Raw genomic sequence first — 23,642 nt, 5'->3', positions numbered from 1 at the left:
ATTCGGTATAACAGAAATTGTGGAAATCGCCAATTCGAAAATGTGATTCGAGACTTTTTTCGACCGTCATCAGTGAACTGTTACAGTAGCTTCCTTAAGTTATCGTAAAAGCAGACCTCAAGAAATTTCGTAATTTAAGTCATAATAAAAGTCCAGCAATTCCACCGGGAGCTTTCTCGACAAATGTATCAATTGGGTAAAATTGACCGACCAGAAAACCATTTGAGTATAAACAAAATTTTTGAGTCGCTCGAAAGTCGCACAAATTTTTGGATCGCACGACAGTCTGATCGGAAGGATAGTGGTTGCACTACGGTCTGATCAGAGGGCAAAGTATGGGAAATGGTCTGATCACAGCATTCTAGGGTCGCACAACTAAACCTGTGCGTCCCCCAACTAATCGGGGGTAGGAAAAATAAGTTAACTCTGCCTGAATAAAATTCTTCCGGAGTTCTCAAAAGTCTGAGTTAGTAAATATATTATTCTTCTTTGGTTAACAAATCATACAATTCATATACCTTGTATGCTTTTCTGGAGTCATATGTAACAAGGCACCTGTAACAATGCACACTGCAGTTATCTGTCACAACCTAAACTAGGTTTCTGTCTGTCGGCTCAAGGCAGCTGGGTCCAAGGTCGTTGGTTCTAGGAATATTAGCCGACAGGGTGTTGAGCCAAATAAGTCATGAAAATTCTACTAACAGGCTAGTTCTAATTGGTCAACAAATCTCTAATCGGCCAGAAAATCACTATTTGCCAATGGTGTTGGATTGGTTACGTTTCGTTTTATTCGGCATCATTGGTAGCCGTACCCCCCCCCCCCCCGTCGCCCACGCTTGCAACCCTCAAAAGCAATGTTTCTTGATCAAAAGAAATGTTTCTACGCTTAATGAATACCGCTTTACGTTGAAATCCACAGCTCTAGAATTAATCAACTGGCTCATTTTGCATAAATTTCTAGCTAAATTTCTCATTTTTGGCTGTCATCTCAACCCCTGTCGGCCAATACGGCGGCCGCCGAGGTCAATACTCAGAACGAACGCTCCATCCTGTGACACTGCGCGAATTCGTCTCTGATTTCCAGTCATCCAGACGCCTAGCGGTTGTTTCCATACATAACCCCCTTCCCGATACATACTCTTGTAATCATCAGAACCTTTTGTTCCTGTTTTGCCATCAGTAAATTTTGCACTTTAGTAGCAATGCAATGGCTCTTACTAGAGTACCTGCAGATGGAGTCTAAATATTACATAAATAATGGAAAAGGACAACAAATATGGAAAGGAGGATGAAATTACGGACACTTTTGCTGGAATTTCATGAGCTATAATGGGAAAGACCCGGATTTTCAAAAGACTTAAAAATCACGTAAAACAAAATTACAAAAATGACTGTCCAAAAAAGGTTTTTGCTTACATATATAAGAGCACAAATCATTGAATGTCCAGCATTTGAACTAACTAACTTTTCAACAATCCTCTTTGAATTGCAATTAAAAATTGCAACCGAGGAAACCATACGATTCAAATGAATTTGCAGGACGTGCCCAGAGAATCTAGATAAACGTGCAATACATAATAAAACATATCAAAAACGTCTTTATTATCTAAATAGTCTGTTCTAAGATTAGTTCAGTTTGAAAAATTCATTTTTATACACTGATTTAGGCATATAATTTTCTTTAGCATGGTGATTGAACATTTTTATAACCAAAAATCTGAAGCACTTCTGCGTCTGTGTTTTGATTTTGGGTATATGAACGAGTGACCTGACGGATAACCACGTGTTTGACCTGCCCAACTGGAGAAAATCGAAGTGATAAGATTTGGCTATCCAATTTATGACCTTCTTCACAAGAGCTTCAAGGTAAAAGTCAAAAACTGGAGCACATTGTATAGCTTTAAAGCAAACAAACATGATCTGCTCTCATTCTGGAAAAAAAAAACAGTTTTTGAAAAAAAAAATTTGTAGACAACAAACAGCATTCAGTTTAAATTTTGATGTACAATCCTGAGCTAATACGCAAAAAGATATAATTGGCTTCGCGTAGCTACTATAAAGTTGAATTAAACAGGCTTTCGAGAAAAAAATTTCTTGCTCAAAGTTGCATTCCCTTGAAATTCGCTACATTTTTGCAAAACTAATCAATAAGACGTTTATCGAGACGCTCTCCCAAGAAAACCCCAGATATTTGAAAGAAATTATTTTTTCATGGAGTTCGACTAGCACCTTAGTTTGTTAGTTTTGTTCAATTCTGCCAACGCGCAATTTTATTTTTCTTGCTGTTAATCAAAAGTTGGTTTCTCAAACACTATTTATCATTTTTTCTAAAATTATTTTGAGGCTATTATGAACTTCTAAACTTTTAACACTGGTTAGGTTTGTGGTATTATTTGCAAAAAATTTTATTTTCCAACTGCTTGCAACAGACCGAAGCAGATAATTAACAAATACGAGAAAAACAATGGACCCAAAGTTTAACCTTGAGGCACATCTACCTTGTTTTAAATTCCTTTCAACTGTTTTGATCCGTGGACTATATATCGTTTTTTTTTCGGGGAAAAGAATCAGTCAATTTGTTCCTTTATCATTAAAATTCCTTTTTTAAAATCAATTTCAGAAAAATTGTTTGATCAATTGTCTCAAACGCTTTTTGAAAGTAAATGAAAATAGCAAAACTCTTATTTAGCGAAAGCATTGCGTTTCACATCATTTCCGCAACTGAAGCTATAGCGTGTGCTTTTGAATGTTTTGACCGGAAACCGAAGAACTCTGTAGATAGAATTTTTTCTTTGTCAAGGAAATCAAATATTTATGTGTTTAGAATCTGTTCACACAGCTTGCTCAGGAACAGTGAACACTAATGACTGATGCCACGATCTTCAAAAAATTGTCAATATCCCGTCATCACCAGCTGACTTCTTCATTGCAATAAATATCCTGTATGTGTCAACAAGAAATAAGAAAACAGTCAATTTGTTAAATGGCAAAATTGTCTCACAGTTTTCTTTCACAAAGTTCGTGCTTATCATTTTTGCCTTCTTCAACAAAACAGTTGTTAAATTTTTTAATGTCGATGTTTTTCGCTGACCTCTTTTGTTGAAGCAAAAACCTTTTGAAGACCAAGCTTCTTTGCTGTATATCAAGATATATTCAATTTTTGAACATACTGTTGTTTGCAAGCCTTTCGCACAGATTGTGTGACCAAATACCGTAATTGTTTGAAACGGGTTTCAATTTCAGCAGTAGAATTAGGTATGAGTGCTCTATGAGCACGGACTCTTTCGTTTGTAATGGTTTTAAATTTGTTTGTGAATCAATCGTTGCTTCCAGTTTTTTTCTTTATAACGAGATATTTATCATCAAAAACTTATAAAATAAATGAACTTAAATCACACCAAGAGCTTTTAGGATCATTTTTATCTAATTAGCCTAAATTATAACGGATAAGATCGAGAAAACTTAAGAAAAATTGTTTTAATTTAAAAATTTTAAAACTGCGACTGAAAAATGTTTATCGGTTCGAAACGATACAACTGACAAACCTAATTCAATTAGTAGAGCAATGATGGCTAAAAGTCCGTTTCAGTGTTACAACGTATATCACTATTCTGAGAAAACTTAATCAATACATTTGCCGGTCAACATGGCTACTCTTGCGCGCTTGGTGTTTTGTAATTCAAAACCAAATGACCTAATCTTGTTGCTTCGCGGATGGTGCGTGTCGGAGATATATGTGAAAATCACCAGAAACAAAAGTTTCATCTCTTAATCCATTTTGTTTGTACATCTGATCATTTAAATCTTCGAAACAAAAATTAAAGAGTCGTGGACTGTAAAAACAAAATTAAGTTTACAGTCCTCTCGCATATAAAACCTACAACTGCTTTTTTGTCCTTTTCACTATCAGTGGTTGGCACCGTGATAGAGAATATATATTCAGGGTGAGCAATTTTCCTTGTCAGTCAAGGATTGCACATTTGTAAACCACAGATAGCTCAAAAGGATTTCCCAATTTCAGCTAATAGATGATTGTCCAATTATTTGAGTAAAAAATGCTGTCGAAAGAAAAGAGGGAAAAAATAGATACACTGTGTCTAGTTTTTCAAGCCGCGTTTTTCCAGTGAAAAAACAATCATCAATTGGGCGGAGTAATGTTTTTCCCCACCCGATGTTGCTCCCAGTTGGCAGATCACAGTTATCAAAATCAAATACATCTTGTGTTGTTTTGTTGTGCTGTTCTTTTGGCATTAGACTTGGTTTTGGGTTGTTAAGTTGATTACGTTCAGAAGGAGACTTTTCAATTGCGCGAGACTCTAGGTCTTCTACATCTTTTATTTTGTCAGTAGGTTGTGTCAAACCCAATTATCTTTTTTTTTAAAAAATTAGCTTGGAGTTGTACACTGTGGTTACCGAACTCAATAGGTTAGCAAGCTTTTGAATTTCCAAGTCAAATTGCGGGAGGCGCTCTTCAATATATACAGGTTTACCATTCAGGAAGTTTCAAAAGTGCAAGCAATGGTCGAGGATTATATCATTCCAATTCGTCGTAGTAATGAATAAAATTGACTATTTTAATAAAAGTCCTATCGCAAGCGCTACCCATCAAATCACCTGAAGGATGACAAGCTTTAGTTGACACATTGATGATCCAAAAAATCAAACTTTTGTTGAAGAAAAAAATTTTGATCCAATATATTACAGTTACCGGGCTGCAAGGAGGAAAGAAGGGCTTTTTATTTTAGCTGCATCTTTGGAATAACACCGTTACTATTGAGTCATTCTGGTGTTTTGATCAGTAACTTTGTTATTTGGTTGTCTTTTTCGTTAAGATTTCTTGAAATCATAAAAAAATTTTATCACGAATTAAATTATAAAATTCCTACTACCATACAAGCTATCGAAGAAATGTACGCAGACTTCAACTGAACAAGGTGCAGCCAAATCACTGCGCATATAGTATGACTGTCTGAAAGAACTTTGTAGTTGAAAAAAGACTTCATAGATTTTAAAAAAAAGTATTTGTCAAACTGAATATTTAAGTTTTGTGGAAGCAAGTAAAAACTGTTCAGATGGAAAAGCATTCATAAATGAACGAAATTACAATTGAAGTAAGAATAAACGATTCGAGAAGTTTTAAGCAAAATATAAGCAAAGAGGCTCAAGTGTGTGCAATCGCACCTAGTTTTTGACTTCGCTCTTCCACTATTTTTGGTCAAGGGTCTACCAAATGAGAAAGATGGTCTACTAAAATCTTTTAATGAATAATGCCATTTCATATGTTCAAAGAGATTTGACCTTGAAATTTACTACACTACAAGACAAGACAGACAACAAACTCAAATATAAACGAAAATAATTTACATCCAATAAACAATTTCTAATTTTTGAAAAAAAAATTACCTTATGACGAAGTCAAAAAAGCGTAAAATAAAATGCAAACGGAACACGTTTCGCTGTACTTGCCAACAAAGTTATGCGACCTGTCCGCGATGAAACTTGATAAAAACTAGACAAAGGAACAAAGAGGGCAAATTTAAACAAAATAGGGCAAATTTGAAAACAAATAATTTCAGTTAATGAAAACAAATAACCAACAACAGAAATAATTAAACTGGTTTAAGATTATTCATACTTTTGCATGCAGATATTTGGACATTTCTCAATCCGGAAAACGCCACACAGCTACAAAAACAAACAAAATATACAGACGAACGCAAAATTGAAAATTGAAACTTCAAAGAAAACGGTGTCGGAGTCGTTAAAATCAAAAATTATTCCATCAAAAAGAACATATAATCCATTGCACTTTTTACCAACTCCAACAGGGTGATGCGAATTCTGAAAATTGACACTAGGTTTCAAGTAGACAAAAGCAAAAGAAAGAAAAACATATTTCAGAAGAACTGTATGGTCAATTGTGTCAAACGCTTTTTGAAAGTCAATGAAACAAGCAAAACTCTTTTTTGCAAATGTATTACAATTCGCATCAATTCCTTAACTGAAACTATAGCGTGCGCATATAAAGGTTCTGACCGGAAGCCGATCAACTCTGTAGATAGAGTCTTTTGTTTGTCAAGGAAATCAAATATTTGTATTTAGAATTTTTTCGCACAGCTTGCTCAGGAACACGTGAACACTAATGACTGATGCCACGATCTTCAAAATGTTGTAACGTATCCGGTCATCACCAGCTGACTTCTTGTCTGCCAAAGACTTTATTTAATTAAATTTCCTGTATGTGTCAAAAAGAAATAAGATAAAAGCCTTTTTGTTAGATAGCAAACTTGTCTCACTGTTTTCTTTCACAAACTTTGTGCTTACCATTTTTTACCTAAATCAACAAAACAGTTGATGAATTTTTTAATGTTGATATTTTTTGCTGAGCTCTTTTGTTGAATCAAAAACTTTTTGATGAACAAGCTTCTCTGTTGGATATCTAGATAGACACAACTTCTGACCATACTGTTATTTGCTATCCTTTTGCACGGATTGAGTGACCAAATACCTTGTTTGTTTGAAACGGGTTTCATTTTCATCACTAGAATTAGATATGGGCGTCCTATGAGCACGATCTTTTTCGTTTGTAAGATTTTGAGATTTGTCTGGTAATCAATCGTTGTCTCCAATTTTTTCTTTATTATAGGTAATTATCATCAGAAACTCTTAAAAATAACAAAACTTAATTCAAATCAAGAGCTTTCAAGGTCGTCTCAACCAATTTTTCTAAATTGTGACAAAGACGATAGAGAAAATTTACGTAATTTTGTTTTCATTTAAAATTTTTTAATTTGCAGTTGAAAACAAAGTTTGATCGATCGGTTCGAGACGATACAACTGACAAACCTAAATCAATTAGTAGAGCAATGATGGCTAAAAGTCCGATTCAGTGTTAAAACGTAAATCGATCGTTTTTTCCAGTTTTTTCTTTATAAATAGATATTTATCATCAAAAATTTATAAAACAAATGAACTAAATTCACACCAAGAGCTTTCAAGATCGTTTTTATTTAATTGGCCTAAATTATGAAGGAGAAGATAGAAAAAAATTAAGTAATTTTGTTTTAAATTAAAATTTTTTAAAATTTGTAAAACTGCGACTGAAAAATGTTTATCGGTTCGAAATGATACAACTGAAAAACGTAATTCAATTAGTAGAGCAATGATTGCTAAAAGTCTGTTTCAGTGTTACAACGTAAATCAATAATTTGAGAAAACTCAATCAATACATTTGCCGGTCAACATGGCTACTCTTGTGGGCTTGGTGTTTTGTAATTCAAAACCAACTGACAATCATGTTGTTTCGCGAATGGCGCGTGTCAGAGATGAATATGTTAAAATCACCAGAAATAAAAGTTTCATCTTTTAATCGATTTTGTTTGTACAACTGATCTTTTAAATCTTTGAAACAAATTGTTACTATTCACGGACTGTAAAAAAAATTATTTTACAATCTTCTTGCATAAAAAGCCTACACCTCCTCTTTGTAATTTTGTATTAATTTAAAATTTTTTAATTTGCAGTTGAAAACAAAATTTGATCGATCGGTTCGAGACGATACAACTGACAAACCTAAATCAATTAGTAGAGCAATGATGGCTAAAAGTCCGTTTCAGTGTTACAACGTAAATCGATCGTTTTTTCCAGTTTTTTCTTTATAAGTAGATATCTATCATCAAAAATTTATAAAATAAATGAACTAAATTCACACCAAGAGCTTTCAAGATCGTTTTTATCTAATTGGCCTAAATTATGAAGGAGAAGATAGAAAAAAATTAAGTAATTTTGTTTTAATTTAAAATTTTTAAAAATTTGTAAAACTGCGAACGAAAAATGTTTATCGGTTCAAAATGATACAACTGAAAAACGTAATTCAATTAGTAGAGCAATGATTGCTAAAAGTCTGTTTCAGTGTTACAACGTAAATCAATAATTTGAGAAAACTCAATCAATACATTTGCCGGTCAAGATGGCTACTCTTGTGGGCTTGGTGTTTTGTAATTCAAAACCAAATGACTTAATCATGTTGTTTCTTGGATGGCGCGTGTCAGAGATATATATGTTAAAATCACCAGAAACAAAAGTTTCATCTTTTAATCGATTTTGTTTGTACAACTGATCTTTTAAATCTTTGAAACAAATTGTTCCTATTCACGGACTGTAAAAAAAATTATTTTACAATCTTTTGCATAAAAAGCCTACACCTCCTCTTTGTCATTTATGTTTTTCACTATCAGTGGTTGGTACCCTGATAGAGAATACAAATTTATTGATCTTGTCAGTGAGCAATGTTCCGTAAAACACAATAACGAATCTTTGTGTCTTTAATGATTCCAATTTCGCACACATATGGTCTTGAATGGATCTCAACAGTTGCATGTTTGTAAATCACAGATAGCATAACGGATTTCCAGATTCAAAGAAATAGATGATTGTCCAATCACTTGATAAAATGCTGTCGAAAGAAAAGAGGAGGAAAAGAATAGATACACTGTGTCTAGTTTCTCAAGCCGCGTTTTTTTTCAATGAAAGAACAATCATCAGTTGGGAGGAGTGCTGTTGTCATTAAGTTTTTCCCCACTAAGTCTTGCAACCAGTTGACAGATATCATCACAGCTAACAAAATCAATTACATCTCCTGGTCGTTTTGTCCTGCCGTTGATTTGGCATTAGATTTGGTTTTGTGTTGTAAAGTTTGTTACAGTGAGAAGAAGATTTTGAGTTGCGTGGGACTCCAAATCTTTAACATCTTCAATGCTGCGAACAGTTTGTATCAAACGCTCATTATCCATTTTTTAAAACGTATCCTGTAGTTTTAGTCTGTGGTTACAGAAGCTAATGCGTCAGCACGCTTTAGAATTTCCAAATCATGTTGCGTGAGGCGCTCTTCAATAAATACAGGTGTGATTTTCTCACTAAAAATTATAATATTCCCACTACCAAACAAGCTATCGAAGTAATGTACGCAGACTTAGTTGAAAAAATTGCAGCCAAATCATTGCGCATATAGTATGACTGTCTGACGGAACTTGTTAGTTGACTAAAGCTAGTTGCTAGATTTAAGGAAAGTGTAATTGTCGAACTGAACATTTAATTTTTGTGGAAGCAAGTAAATGCTGTTTAGAGAAAACAGGAATCAAAATGGAATAAAATTTCAATTGAAATAAGGATAAAAGATTCGAGAAGTTTTAAGCAAAAGTTAAGCAAGGAGGCTCAGTTGTTTGCAATTGCAACTACTGTTTGACCTCGCTCTTCCGCCAGTTTTGATTAATCGTCTGCCAAATGAGAAAGAGACAGAAAATTTTTAAAAATTCAATTAAAGTTGGAAAAAAGTACGAGTAAGAAAAAGAAATGCTAACACCTCAAATCTTTTAATGAATAATGCCATTTCAGATGTTCGAAGAGATTTGACTTTGAAATTTACTACACTACAGGACAAGACAAGCAACAAAATCAAATATAAACAAATATTATTTACCTCCGAAAAACAATTTCTAATTTTGAAAAAAAATTACTTAATAACAAAGACAAAAAAGCGTAAAAAAATGTAAAACAAAAAAGTTAAGCTGTACTTCCCAACAAACATTTCTAATTGATATAATTGTTCCCCGGTCAATTATAATTCACAATTAGTCGTGAAATTCTTCTTGAATTTAGATTTTAGCTAGGTATGAAAAAAAAACTTCTCAAACATGAAATGATTACAATTATTATGTCTACCTGCTACAATGCTTCGTGTCGAAGTCTGTAAAATCAAATGTTTATTATCTTTTATTGAAACTAAAAAGCGACCAAATCATAATTGCAATCAGGTTTTTCGTTAAAAATCAAACAAGCGTGGAAAATTTTTTTGTCACGAAAGAAATTATAAATTTCACACTACCAAACAAGCTATCGAAGAAATGTACGCAGACTTTAATTGAACAAAATGCAACCAAATCACTGCGCATATAGTATGACTGTCTGATGGAACTTTTTCGTTGAATATAGACTTCCTAGCTTTAAAAAAAGAAAGAATTGTCAAACCGAACATTTAAATTTTGTGGAAGCAATTAAAAACTGGTTATATGGAAAAGCATTCAAAAAGGAAAAAAATACAATTGAAGTAAGAATAAACGATTCGAGAAATTTTAAGCACAAATAAAGCAGGGAGGCTCAGTTGTTTGCAATTGCACCTAATGTTTGAACTCGCTTTTCCACCATTTTTGATTAATGGTCTCCCAAATGAGAGAGGGACAGATAACTTTCAAAAAACGAATTAAATGCTAGCAGCCCAAATCTTTTGGGTGAATAATTCCATTTTAGATGTTGGATGAGATCTGCCATTGAAAATAACTACACTGCAGGACAAGAAAAACAACAGAACCAAATACCAAAAAACATTATTACATCCAGAACACAATGTTTAATTTTTGAAAACAAATTACTTCAGAACAAAGTTGTATATATATATATATATATATATATATATATATATACTTCAGAACAAAGTGTATATATATATATATATATTTATATATATATATATATATATAATATAATATAATAAGATATAATAGATAATAACAAATAATCCATTGCGCCTTTTATGAACTCCTATAAAGTGATGTGAATTCTGAAAATCGACACTATGTATCAAGTGGACAAAAGAAGAACAAAAAGAACAAACTTAAAAACTTTTTTGTTTTTCAGAAAAATTAATTTCAAAGACACCAAAACATTAGCTATCATCTGAAATCAGTAAATATATCCTTTTTCTCAAAAACCCTTGATATCCGTTAATATTCATAATTTTCCAAAAACCTACAATACGACAGTAAATAGACAAAAAAATCAGATACTGAATTAACATTTTTGAAAAGAATATCGACGGTGTTAAAACAATAACACTAGACAAGATTAGAAGTTAAAACACAATTAAATATATTCAATTCTGTTTGTTTCCACACCATTAGAGTGATATGTGGCCTGATATTAATGAGTCTAGTTATTAAGTAGACAAAAACGAACACCAAATTGCGAAGTTAAGAAATGGATCTACTTTTTTTTTAAAAAAAACTTGTTTCAAAGTAGAGATAAACTAAAATTATCAACTGGAATTATTTAAATAGTCCTCAGCCAACCCATGGGAAGCCGCTAACCTTTGCAATTATTGGCAAATTGTCGAGCAATGGCCAAAGAACAGCAAATGAAGTTAAAAACAAAAAACATTTAAATTTTGCTAGAAGACGGCGTTGGAGCCGTCAGAACCATTTTACAATTAACGAAAACTGAAATTTTCATTTGTGCGGTTCTTCATAAAGCCAATCTTTAAATATCTGACCTGTCAATAAAGTGAGAAAGCAATAAAAAAACCATAAATATGCGGAAATGTCCAAAAATCGCTATCAAAGACTCTGAAATGTCCAAAAATCCATTTCAAACATGCGAAAGAAGAAGGTGAATGATGCCGAATGTTCAAAAATGTTCAGGCTAACAATTAACAAAAAACGGAGAAAAACGCGGCATAGCTAAAAAATCTATGGCTTATTTTGAAAACAAATAATTTCAGAAAAGAAAATTACTCTAAACATTCAGCTAAAAACTAAATAGGTTTTGTTGAAACTCCTTAAGAAGTCAATTGGACCTTTCATTACAAAGCCTTCATATGAATTATTGCGTTCTGGCTGAAATGTTTTAAGAAAAGACTGGATAAAATACAAAACTTTTGGACTGTAAAAAGCAACTATTTGACCAAAACTACTAGCCTTGCTATTGTTCTTACTCCTCTAGAAGCAGGTAATTGTTCCTTATATCATGGAAATGGATAAATTGACAAATAATGTCAATATTTCAAAAATAAATGATGAATTTTGGAAAATTACTTAGTTAAATGAGCAAAAACCTTGCATAAATAATATAGAAAGGCCACTGTCTTTCCAAAATCTGATGTAATTTTTGAAGAAAAATTGAGCAACCATTCGCTACCAAAAGCGATAATTCAGAAATTTTAAATCTTTTTCACAAATGAAACGTAAAATAAGGTACAGATATGCCTCATTTTTTACTTACGGAGGTCAGGACAACAAAAAAAGAAAAGAAGGTCAGAATTTTTAAGTCACTCTTTGACAATAAACAGTATCCATTTGACATTTCGTGGCTTTTTTGATGAAAAAAGTCGAATTAAGGAAAATTTAGCAAACTTTAGCCCAAAATTGGGACCAGGCAGTTCAATAAAACTCTTGTCTTTAGAAATAAAAACAACAACCATAATTCTTAACAATCAAATTGAACATTCTTGCAACATTTTGGCAAAAAACTACGTAAAATTACGGAAAATGTAAAAAAAATAAATCAGTCAATTGTTCACAAAATTTTAAACAATGATAACTCCGTTTAAAAATAATTTAAAAAAACTCTTTTTAATTGTATTTTTGCGCTGGGCAATCTTTATTATGATTCTAATCGCAACCCTCTACAATGGATATATTGATAGCCCGAATAAAAAACCATTTGAGTATATAGTTGATCCCCCACTACAGTGGGCCGGATCAAACAACTTTCATTGAAACAATTAGAAATAGATCACACCAGAAAAAATATTGAAAGTTTGAGAAAATTGAAAAAAATATTGGAAAAACTGCACACGAAAACTCAATGTAACTAATGTAATAAAAAGAGATAGACTCCGTCAAAATCTGATACCAAAACATCTGAATGCAAATGATGCCTGAATTTTTGGACATGTGACCGAATGGCAACCTGGAGTTTTGACAAAATTATGTCAAATAGTAACAGAGCCAGACCAACGAAATTTGCCACAATTGCAAAAAAAACTATGATGGAAAACATCTGTTGATTATGGAGCGAATTATTTCTGGTCGGATTATCATTCTCGTTCACAAATCAAACACTTCGCGCTTTCAAACAAACGTAATTTTCTTCACCCTAGTTTTTAATAAAGAATTTTTATTCAATGGTTTAATTTTATGCTAACATGTTGTTTGTTTTTCTTATTTTAGCAAAAATGCCGAACTTAGCGACAATGCAAAAATGAACAACCAAATTGCCGTTCTTTCGTCACTAATTCTGGCATGCAATCTAGCGACAGTAGCACTTCGAAAAATTGGCAACTAATTCCCAAATCGCGTCGCTAATGTTCGCACTAATTTGTACCATTCCCTTGTCATCTCAGTGGTTACGTTTTGGTTGTTAATAATCCGACTTAATAATTTCATTAACAAAATCCCTCAGTTAAAACAGAACTCTTTTCTGAAAAACAATCATAAAGAGTGGTAGACGCTGACATAAAACGTGCAGAAAAGAGCACCGAGATCAAAAGATTAAAACAAAATAGACTTGTCGCTAGCGCACACTGTAAACTGCGAAAATTAGCCACCTAAATGCAAAAAATGTGAGCGCATCGTTTTTTTTGCGATCGCTTATTTTCCTGGTCTTAATAAATGTGCGTAAAATACATGCATTAAACAGCGATTTGTTGAGTATATAAACTCGAGCAGATGCGTTTTTTGCAATGTAATGTATCATAAGTTTCTAAACAACGATGTTCGCTACTGTGCAGTGGCACATAATGTTCTGATCTCACTGATCCACAATCTTGAATCCTCAAAGTAATTATCAATTCATATAAATACACATCTGCGAAAAAAAAGGAAAAACATCCCTAAAAATCTTCAAATTCGTTGAAAAGTCTTGTTGGTGAAAATTGAAAAACCAAATATCTCACAGGAATTTCCAATATTAAAATCACCAAACACAGTCAGAGAGGTTTGAGTACAAAACAGCTTTGTCATCTTGCTAGTGAGATCAATTTACGAGTCCATAAATAATATAGAAAGGCCACTGTCTTTCCAAAATCTGATGTAATTTTTGAAGAAAAATTGAGCAACCATTCGCTACCAAAAGCGATAATTCAGAAATTTTAAATCTTTTTCACAAATGAAACGTAAAATAAGGTACAGATATGCCTCATTTTTTACTTACGGAGTTAAGGACAACAAAAAAAGAAAAGAAGGTCAGAATTTTTAAGTCACTCTTTGACAATAAACAGTATCCATTTGACATTTCGTGGCTTTTTTGATGAAAAAAGTCGAATTAAGGAAAATTTAGCCCAATATTGGGACCAGGCAGTTCAATAAAACTCTTGTCTTTAGAGGTAAAAACAAAAACCAAATTCTTAACAATCAAATTGAACATTCTTGCAACATTTTGGCAAAAAACTACGTAAAATTACGGAAAATGTAAAAAAAATAAATCAGTCAATTGTTCACAAAATTTTAAACATTGATAACTCCGTTTAAAAATAATTTAAAAAACTCTTTTTAATTGTATTTTTGCGCTGGGCAATCTTTATTATGATTCTAATCGCAACCCTCTACAATGGATATACTGATAGCCCGAATAAAAAACCATTTGAGTATATAGTTGATCCCCCACTACAGTGGGCCGGATCAAACAACTTTCATTGAAACAATTAGAAATAGATCACACCAGAAAAATATTGAAAGTTTGAGAAAATTGAAAAAAATATTGGAAAAACTGCACACGAAAACTCAATGTAACTAATGTAATAAAAAGAGATAGACTCCGTCAAAATCTGATACCAAAACATCTGAATGCAAATGATGCCTGAATTTTTGGACATGTGACCGAATGGCAACCTGGAGTTTTGACAAATTATGTCAAATAGTAACAGAGCCAGACCAACGAAATTTGCCACAATTGCAAAAAAAAACTATGATTGAAAACATCTGTTGATTATGGAGCGAATTTTCTCTGGTCGACTTATCATTCTCGTTCATAAATCAAACACTTCGCGCTTTCAAACAAACGTAATTTTCTTCACCCTAGTTTTTAATAAACAAAGAATTTTTATTCAATGGTTTAATTTTATGCTAACATGTTGTTTGTTTTTCTTATTTTAGCAAAAATGCCGAACTTAGCGACAATGCAAAAATGAACAACCAAATTGCCGTTCTTTCGTCACTAATTCTGGCATGCATTCTAGCGACAGCAGCACTTCGAAAAATTGGCAACTAATCCCCAAATCGCGTCGCTAATGTTCGCACCAATTTGTACCATTCCCTTGTCATCTCAGTGGTTACGTTTTGGTTGTTAATAATCCGACTTAATAATTTCCTTAACAAAATCCCTCAGTTAAAACAGAACTCTTTTCTGAAAAACAATCATAAAGAGTGGTAGACGCTGACATAAAACGTGCAGAAAAGAGCACCGAGATCAAAAGATTAAAACAAAATAGACTTGTCGCTAGCGCACACTGTAAACTGCGAAAATTAGCCACCTAAATGCAAAAAATGTGAGCGCATCGTTTTTTTGCGATCGCTTATTTTCCTGGTCTTAATACATGTGCGTAAAATACATGCATTAAACAGCGATTTGTTGAGTATATGAACTCGAGCAGATGTGTTTTTTGCAATGTAATGTATCATAAGTTTCTAAACAACGAGGTTCGCTACTGTGCAGTGGCACATAATGTTCTGATCTCACTGATCCACAATCTTGAATCCTCAAAGTAATTATCAATTCATATAAATACACATCTGCGAAAAAAAAGGAAAAACATCCCTAAAAATCTTCAAATTCGTTGAAAAGTCTTGTTGGTGAAAATTGAAAAACCAAATATCTCACAGGAATTTCCAATATTAAAATCACCAAACACACTCAGAGAGGTTTGAGTACAAAACAGCTTTGTCATCTTGCTAGTGAGATCAATTTACGAGTCCATAAATAATATTGAAAGGCCACTGTCTTTCCAAAATCTGATGTAATTTTTGAAGAAAAATTGAGCAACCATTCGCTACCAAAAGCGATAATTCAGAAATTTTAAATCTTTTTCACAAATGAAACGTAAAATAAGGTACAGATATGCCTCATTTTTTACTTACGGAGGTCAGGACAACAAAAGAAGAAAAGAAGGTCAGAATTTTTAAGTCACTCTTTGACAATAAACAGTATCCATTTGACATTTAATTGTTTTTCATTAACATCATTGACATCGTCCACAAATAAGACTGAAACAAAACTACAGAAAGAACATCTAAAATCAGAAATCAAAAATATACAAAAATTACTATAAAACCTGGTTGAAAACAAAGAAATCAACTGCTTAAACTATAAAAAAGACCCAAAAAAGTAAACGTATTAAACGTTGTTAAAATTTAATGAAACCTTTGTTTTATGACACAGTAACAATAGTTTATAGGAGAGCACAATGGACAAATTCAAAAAAGTTTAAATGAAAACGCTGAGCATCAACTTCATCAAATCATTAGATGCCCAGAGGCAACTTTGGACAAGGTATTTTATGTACCACTAAGGCAAATATCGTGCACTTGCTTGACTCATGTTTATTGTTTTGTTGTTTAAACTTCGATAGGTTCTTAAAAAGTACAGACTTGAGTACAAAAGAAGGTTGGTAAAAGTGTAATCATATTTGATTATTTCAGCAGATGGAACTCGAGCAAATAAAGTCACAGACATTATATCAACTCTAATGCAATTTCGCTTTATGTAAAATCAAAAAATTATCAAGTAATCATTCAATTTTACCGAACAAAAAATGACACCCCAAAATCAATAGTTATCATTGATAACATCATTGACATCGTTGACATCGTCCACAAATAAGACTGAAACAAAACTACAGAAAGAACATCTAAAATCAGAAATCAAAAATATACAAAAATTACTATAAAACCTGGTTGAAAACAAAGAAATCAACTGCTTAAACTATAAAAAAGACCCAAAAAAGTAAACGTATTAAACGTTGTTAAAATTTAATGAAACCTTTGTTTTATGACTCAGTAACAATAGTTTATAGGAGAGCACAATGGACAAATTCAAAAAAGTTTAAATGAAAACGCTGAGCATCAACTTCATCAAATCATTAGATGCCCAGAGGCAACTTTGGACAAGGTATTTTATGTACCACTAAGGCAAATATCGTGCACTTGCTTGACTCATGTTTATTGTTTTGTTGTTTAAACTTCGATAGGTTCTTAAAAAGTACAGACTTGAGTACAAAAGAAGGTTGGTAAAAGTGTAATCATATTTGATTATTTCAGCAGATGGAACTCGAGCAAATAAAGTCACAGACATTATATCAACTCTAATGCAATTTCGCTTTATGTAAAATCAAAAAATTATCAAGTAATCATTCAATTTTACCGAACAAAAAATGACACCCCAAAATCAATAGTTATCAACTTTTCAACCTAAATTTCAAAAAGCAGTCTCTCATTTCAACATTAATCACCTTGACTGGCCTCAAAACAATTTTAATTAGTTTCCAACAGCTCAGAATAGGCTTTTAGAAGTTCAGCAGTTAACTAATGAGGTCTGCAATCTAATTCTTTTTCAAAAGAATTATACATTTGAGCCTCAATGCCCAAACACAGTCCTGAAAACTAGGTGTGAGTTGAGAGAGTATGTCGAGATGACAACAATACTGAGTTACTATCAAAAAGAGGCATCCGGCTTCAGAGAAATGAAATATATATTTCCCTCCTTCTTGCCGTTTTCGCAAATGCTCTTGCTATCAGAAATGAGACAAAAACAGCGGAACATGATTCCGTTGGAAATGATACGTTGAGGCAGTCATATCAAAAACTGGATCAAATTAACCCAATCAAAATGCGATACAAAAAGTCAACTAACACAACAGAAGCAATTGTTTTTTTGTCTTTTTTAAATTGAAATCTACAGCGTCACAATCATTGTTTACTGCGCTGAAAACTTTAAAAATAGGATATTTAGCCTTTCGAGCTTGAAAACAGGTAAATCTGGTTTCTTGTGGTTCACAAGAAGTGAAAATTAATTTCCATGGCATTGTATTAGAAAAACTCTTGGTATAAAAAACAGGTTGATTTCGTTTGGTTTTCCAGCTGTTTACTTAAAATCATTAATTTGAAAAATTGATATGTGTGAACCAATTTTAGCGTTTCTATCTTCAAATGTTTTGTAAGTGGATTATAAATTGTGTACCCTGGCAGGGATCCATTTTACAGAGTATTCACTGTTTGTCATCTGATTTTTTGGTTGTCTATGGATAGCAAATCTTCTTCAGATAAATCGCCCATGCCCCGTGGCTCGCGCACCATTAACAGGTACTTGAGTTGACTCACACACTCATGCGAAATGTTCCGTTTTCTTACATTTCGCGCACGTTGCAATTTCAGCAGCAAATTTAGTGAAATGAAACGGCACAGATCTTCCTCCTGAGTTGAAGCTTTCATCAGGGTTGCTAAGCGTCCGCAGGTTTACTCCTTGCACTCTTACCCTGCCCTGGTCTCGATTGCTATTTACCCGCAATCAGTTCCGTTTTTTTTCCATTGGATTATCCGTTGAACTCGTGGCAGAAGTTTGATAATCTCTGTAACCCCACTCATACGCTAAGACCTTCCCTAAGGCCTCACGATGCGGTTACTTTTGCCACACATACTTCCCGTTGCATTTTTGTTAACTCAGTCGCTTGTAGATCACAATTTTGGCTTTTGCGCACAGTGTGGTATGGAATTGCTCACTGATTTCTCCTTATAGCTGCCGTCTTGTTAAAAAAATTAGTCTTTCAAATGTGACGCTTGCTTCTCGTTTGAAGACAAGCTCAAGTGCAATTAGTGTATCGGAACAGCGCTGGGTGGCAGTTGTGGCTGAGAGTGTCCAAACATTTTTTCACTTCCCAGGATAAGGATTAAATTGGAAACAATCTTCCGTTCTTGGTCCTGGCAGTTTTTATACACATTGCGTACAAAGGCTCTTCGTTGCGTAGCAGTCAGGATCCGATCAAAATCGAGATCTTTCAGTGTGTTATTGTGTTATTCAATCATTGGAAATCATTGTGTTATTCAATCATCGCCCGGGCCGAGGTGTCAACGCTAAATAACGCAAAATTATGTAAGATTGGCGTTGAATGCGTTGAATTTATGTAAGATCTACGCCTGAGCGTACATCTTACATAAATTCAACGCATTCAACGCTAATCTAAAATAATTTTGCGTTGAATTTTGGCGTAGATCTTACATATTTAGCGTTGAATTTTAGCGTAGATCTTACATATTTAGCGTTGAATTTAGCGTTGATCTTACATAAATTCAACGCATTCAACGCTAATCTTAAATAATTTTGCGTTGAATTTTGGCGTATATCTTACATATTTAGCGTTGAATATTAGCGTTGATCTTACATAAATTCAACGCATTCAACGCTAATCTTACATAAATTTGCGTTCAATTTTGCGTAGATCTTACATGTTTAGCGTTGAATTTTAGCGTAGATCTTACATATTTAGCGTAGAAATTAGCGTTGATCTTACATAAATTCAACGCATTCAACGCTAATCTTACATAATTTTGCGTTGAGTTTTGGCGTAGATCTTACATATTTAGCGTTGAATTTTAGCGTTGATCTTACATAAATTCAACGCATTCAACGCTAATCTTACATATCTTTGCGTTGAATTTTGGCGTAGATCTTACATATTTAGTGTTGAATTTTATCGTTGATCTTACATAAATTCAACGCATTCAACGCTAACCTTACATAATTTTGCGTTGAATTTTGTCGTAGATCTTACGTATTTAGCGTTGAATTTTAGCGTTGATCGTACATAAATTCAACGCATTCAACGCTAATCTTACATAATTTTGCATTGAATTTTGGCGTAGATCTTACATATTCAGCGTTGAATTTTAGCGTTGATCTTACATAAATTCAACGTATTCAACGCTAATCTTACATAAATTTGCGTTGAATTTTTCGTAGATCTTACATGTTTAGCGTTGAATATTAGCGTAGATCTTACATAAATTCAACGCATTCAACGCTAATCTTAAATAATTTTGCGTTGAATTTTGGCGTAGATCTTACATATTTAGCGTTGAATTTTAGCGTTGATCCTACATAAATTCAACGCATTCAACGCTAATCTTACATAATTTTGCGTTGAATTTTGGCGTAGATCTTACATATTTAGTGTTGAATTTTATCGTTGATCTTACATAAATTCAACGCATTCAACGCTAATCTTACATAATTTCGCATTGAATTTTGGCGTAGATCTTACATATTTAGCGTTGAATTTTTAGCGTCGATCTTACATAAATTCAACGCATTCAACGCTAATCCTACATAATTTTGCGTTGAACTTTGGCGTAGATCTTACATATTTAGCGTTGATCTTACATAAATTCATTGCATTCAACGCTAATCCTACATAATTTTGCGTTGAATTTTGGCGTAGATCTTACATATTTAGCGTTGATCCTACATAAATTCAACGCATTCAACGCTAATCTTACATAATTTTGGGTTGAATTTTGGCGTAGATCTTACATATTTAGCGTTGAATTTTAGCGTTGATGTTACATAAATTCAACGCATTCAACGCTAATCTTACAAAACTTTGCGTTGAATTTTGGCGTAGATCTTACATAATTAGTTTTGAATTTAATCGTTGATCTTACATAAATTCAACGCATTCAGCGCTAATTTTACATAATTTTGCGTTGAATTTTGGCGTAGATCTTACATATTTAGCGTTGAATTTTAGCGTAGATCTTACATAAATTCAACGCATTCAACGCTAATCCTACTTATTTTTGCATTGATTTTTGGCGTAGATCTTACATATTTAGCGTTGAATTTTGGCGTAGATCTTACATATTTAGCGTTGAATTTTAGCGTTGATGTTACATAAATTCAACGCATTCAACGCTAATCTTACAAAACTTTGCGTTGAATTTTGGCGTAGATCTTACATAATTAGTTTTGAATTTAATCGTTGATCTTACATAAATTCAACGCATTCAGCGCTAATTTTACATAATTTTGCGTTGAATTTTGGCGTAGATCTTACATATTTAGCGTTGAATTTTAGCGTAGATCTTACATAAATTCAACGCATTCAACGCTAATCCTACTTATTTTTGCATTGATTTTTGGCGTAGATCTTACATATTTAGCGTTGAATTTTAGCGTAGATCTTACATATTTAGCGCTGAATTTTGCGTTGATCTTACATAAGTTCAACGCATTCAACGCTAATCTTTCCATTCCATTTCAGACCACTTTACGATTTCAAAAGTTTTTCAAGTTTTTTTCAAGGAGTCAATTTTTTCATTGTTTCGACCCCTATACTTCACAGGTGAGAAACATGAGGTCAGAAAAAAATCATTTTTAGTGCTCTTTTCTAGTGCAAAATCCAATTCAGGACATTTTACGATTTCAAATTTTTCAAGTTTTTTTTTCAAAAATTAATTTTTTTACTGTTTCGATCCCCTATACTGCACAGGTGAGAAAAGTGCAGTCAGCAAAAAATCACTCTTTAGTCCTCTTTTATAGTGCAAAATCCGTTTCAGACCATTTTACGATTTCAGAACTTTTTCAAGTTTTTTTTCAAAAAATCAATTTTTTCCACTTTTTCCAACCCTATATTGCAAAGGTGAGAAACATGACGTCAGAAAAAAATCCTTTTTAGTGCTCTTTGATAGTGCAAAATCCAATTCAGACCATTTTACGATTTCAATTTTTTCAAGTTTTTTCAAAAAATTATTTTTTTTACTGTTTCGACCCCCTATACTGCACAGGTGAGAAAAGTGAAGTCAGCAAAAAATCACTTTTTAGTGTTCTTTTATAGTGCAAAATCAATTTCACACCATTTTAGGAATTCAAGTTTTTTCAAAACTTTTTAAAAAATTTAAATTTTTCCCAGTACGCCTCACATGGTAAATGCGTTGAATATGCTCAGTTAAATACTACGCAAAATCAACGCAAAATATGTAAGATCTACGCTAAATTCAACGCAAAATATTTAAGATCTACGCTTTATAAGAATTGCGGCTCTTAAGGAAAACAAGGTACTGTGGTACAATGGTAGAAGAGGCGACAAGCAAACAGGAGGCCAGCAGTTCGAGTCCCATACGCAACTGGAGGTAAATAGTTCAAGTGGACGCTTTGTTTTTTTGTAAGATCAACGCTAAATTCAACGCAAAAATATGTAAGATCTACGCTAAATTCAACGCTAAATATGTAAGATCTACGCTAAATTCAACGATAAATATGTAAGATCTACGCTAAATTCAACGCTAAATATGTAAGATCTACGCTAAATTCAACGCTAAATATGTATGATCAGCGGTAACTAGCGTTGACAAGTCGGAAAATTCACTGCAATTTTCTTACATAATTTTGCGTTGAATGCGTTGAATTTTTGTCTTCAAATTCAACGCATTCAACGCAAAATTATGTAAGAAGATTGCGGTGAATTTTCCGACTTGTCAACGCTATTTGCCGCTGATCTTACATAATTTTGGCCAAATTCCTCGGCCCGGGTGGAAGACCACACGTTTCGATGCAGTGGTCACATGGGGTCGATAGCAATTCAGATAGAATCAAGTCAAAAAAGTGGTGCTTTGGTGGTGCTAGGTCAATCAGCCGGAGCCTGGAAGACGCTGTGAGGGCGGGTGACGAAAGAAAAAGTTTCCAGGGTGCTACTTTTTTTCTGAGAGGGGACAAAATGCACGCTTGCTGGACAATCAGTGAAAGCAATTTCTGGTTGTTGCGGGTTTACATATTCGTTTTCTGTTTCGGCATAGTTACCCTATCAAAGCGCTTCCTTTTCTCTGGTTGAGATCTTAAGTTGATAGCTTGCGGTTTTTATTTCCACAACGGGCACCGCTGTTAGAAGTACTCTTAGTTTCACGTTCCTCACAGTGGATTGTTTGGGGGACACGATTGTCAAAAGCTTTTTTTTGCGTTGAATTTGTTTCACTTATTTTCTTTTTCCCAAAATGAGTATAGATTTGAGGCTCAATGGCCACAGTAGAGAACCCTAGCTGTGAGTTGAGAGAGTATGTCAAGAATAGAAAAGTATTGAGTTACTATCAAAAAGAAACATCCTGCTTCTATTGACAAATGATAGCAGAGAAATAAGTTATATATGGCTAAAATTTTCAATAATCTAAACACTCTACGACGTTCCTTTCTTTTTGCAGTTTTTTAATTGTTTTTGCTATCAAATATGAGACATGTAGAGCAGAACATCATTCCGTTGGAATTGATATTATGATGCCGATGAGTTTCTTTAATAAGAACTTCATTTAGCTTACACGCTCATCGTAAGTGTCTCGTTTTCTTGCATTTCAGGAATATTGCAATTTTAGCAGCAAACTTACTGAAAAGAAACGGCCAAGATTTTCCTCCACCGCTGAAGCCTTGTTCTTTCCAGGTAACGCGTCTGCCGGTTTACTCAACGACCTTTTCTTCTGCCCTTGTATTGATAGTTGTTTACGCATGCAACCGGTTCCTTTTTTGACAGTGGACAGTCCATTGAACTCGTAGTAAAAGTCTGCTATTATCTGTATCCTCGCTCATACGCTAAGACCTTCCTGAAGTTTTGTGAGGCAGTTATGTTTTCGGTAGGTAATTCCCGTTGATTTTCGGTTCCTAAAAAGCTTGTAGATCACACTTATAGCTGGTCCGCATAGTGCGGCCTGGAATTGCTCAATGATATCTTGTAGAAGCTTTCCTGCTAAGAAAAAAATCAATCAAATTAACGTTTGCTCCTCGTTTGAAGACAAGAGCAAGTGCAAGTAGTATATCGATGCACCGTTGAGTGCCATTTGTGG

General features: G+C 33.4%; 1 long non-coding RNA gene across 1 annotated transcript in view; it reads right to left on the bottom strand.

The window, feature by feature from the left end:
• Window positions 1-463: 463 nt before the first annotated feature.
• Window positions 464-23,642, bottom strand: part of LOC142335142 (uncharacterized) — a 56,803-nt gene continuing 33,624 nt past the window's right edge. The window contains exons 2-3 of the long non-coding RNA XR_012758851.1: window positions 1,042-1,096; window positions 464-645 (exon numbers count right to left, since the gene is read on the bottom strand). This is a non-coding gene — a long non-coding RNA (uncharacterized LOC142335142). The remainder of the gene's footprint in view (window positions 646-1,041; window positions 1,097-23,642) is intronic.

Source organism: Convolutriloba macropyga, chromosome 2 (assembly GCF_964194025.1).
Source record: "Convolutriloba macropyga chromosome 2, txConMacr16.3, whole genome shotgun sequence".
Classification (NCBI taxonomy): Eukaryota; Metazoa; Xenacoelomorpha; order Acoela; family Convolutidae; genus Convolutriloba; species Convolutriloba macropyga.
This window is presented reverse-complemented; position numbering and strand designations above follow the sequence as displayed.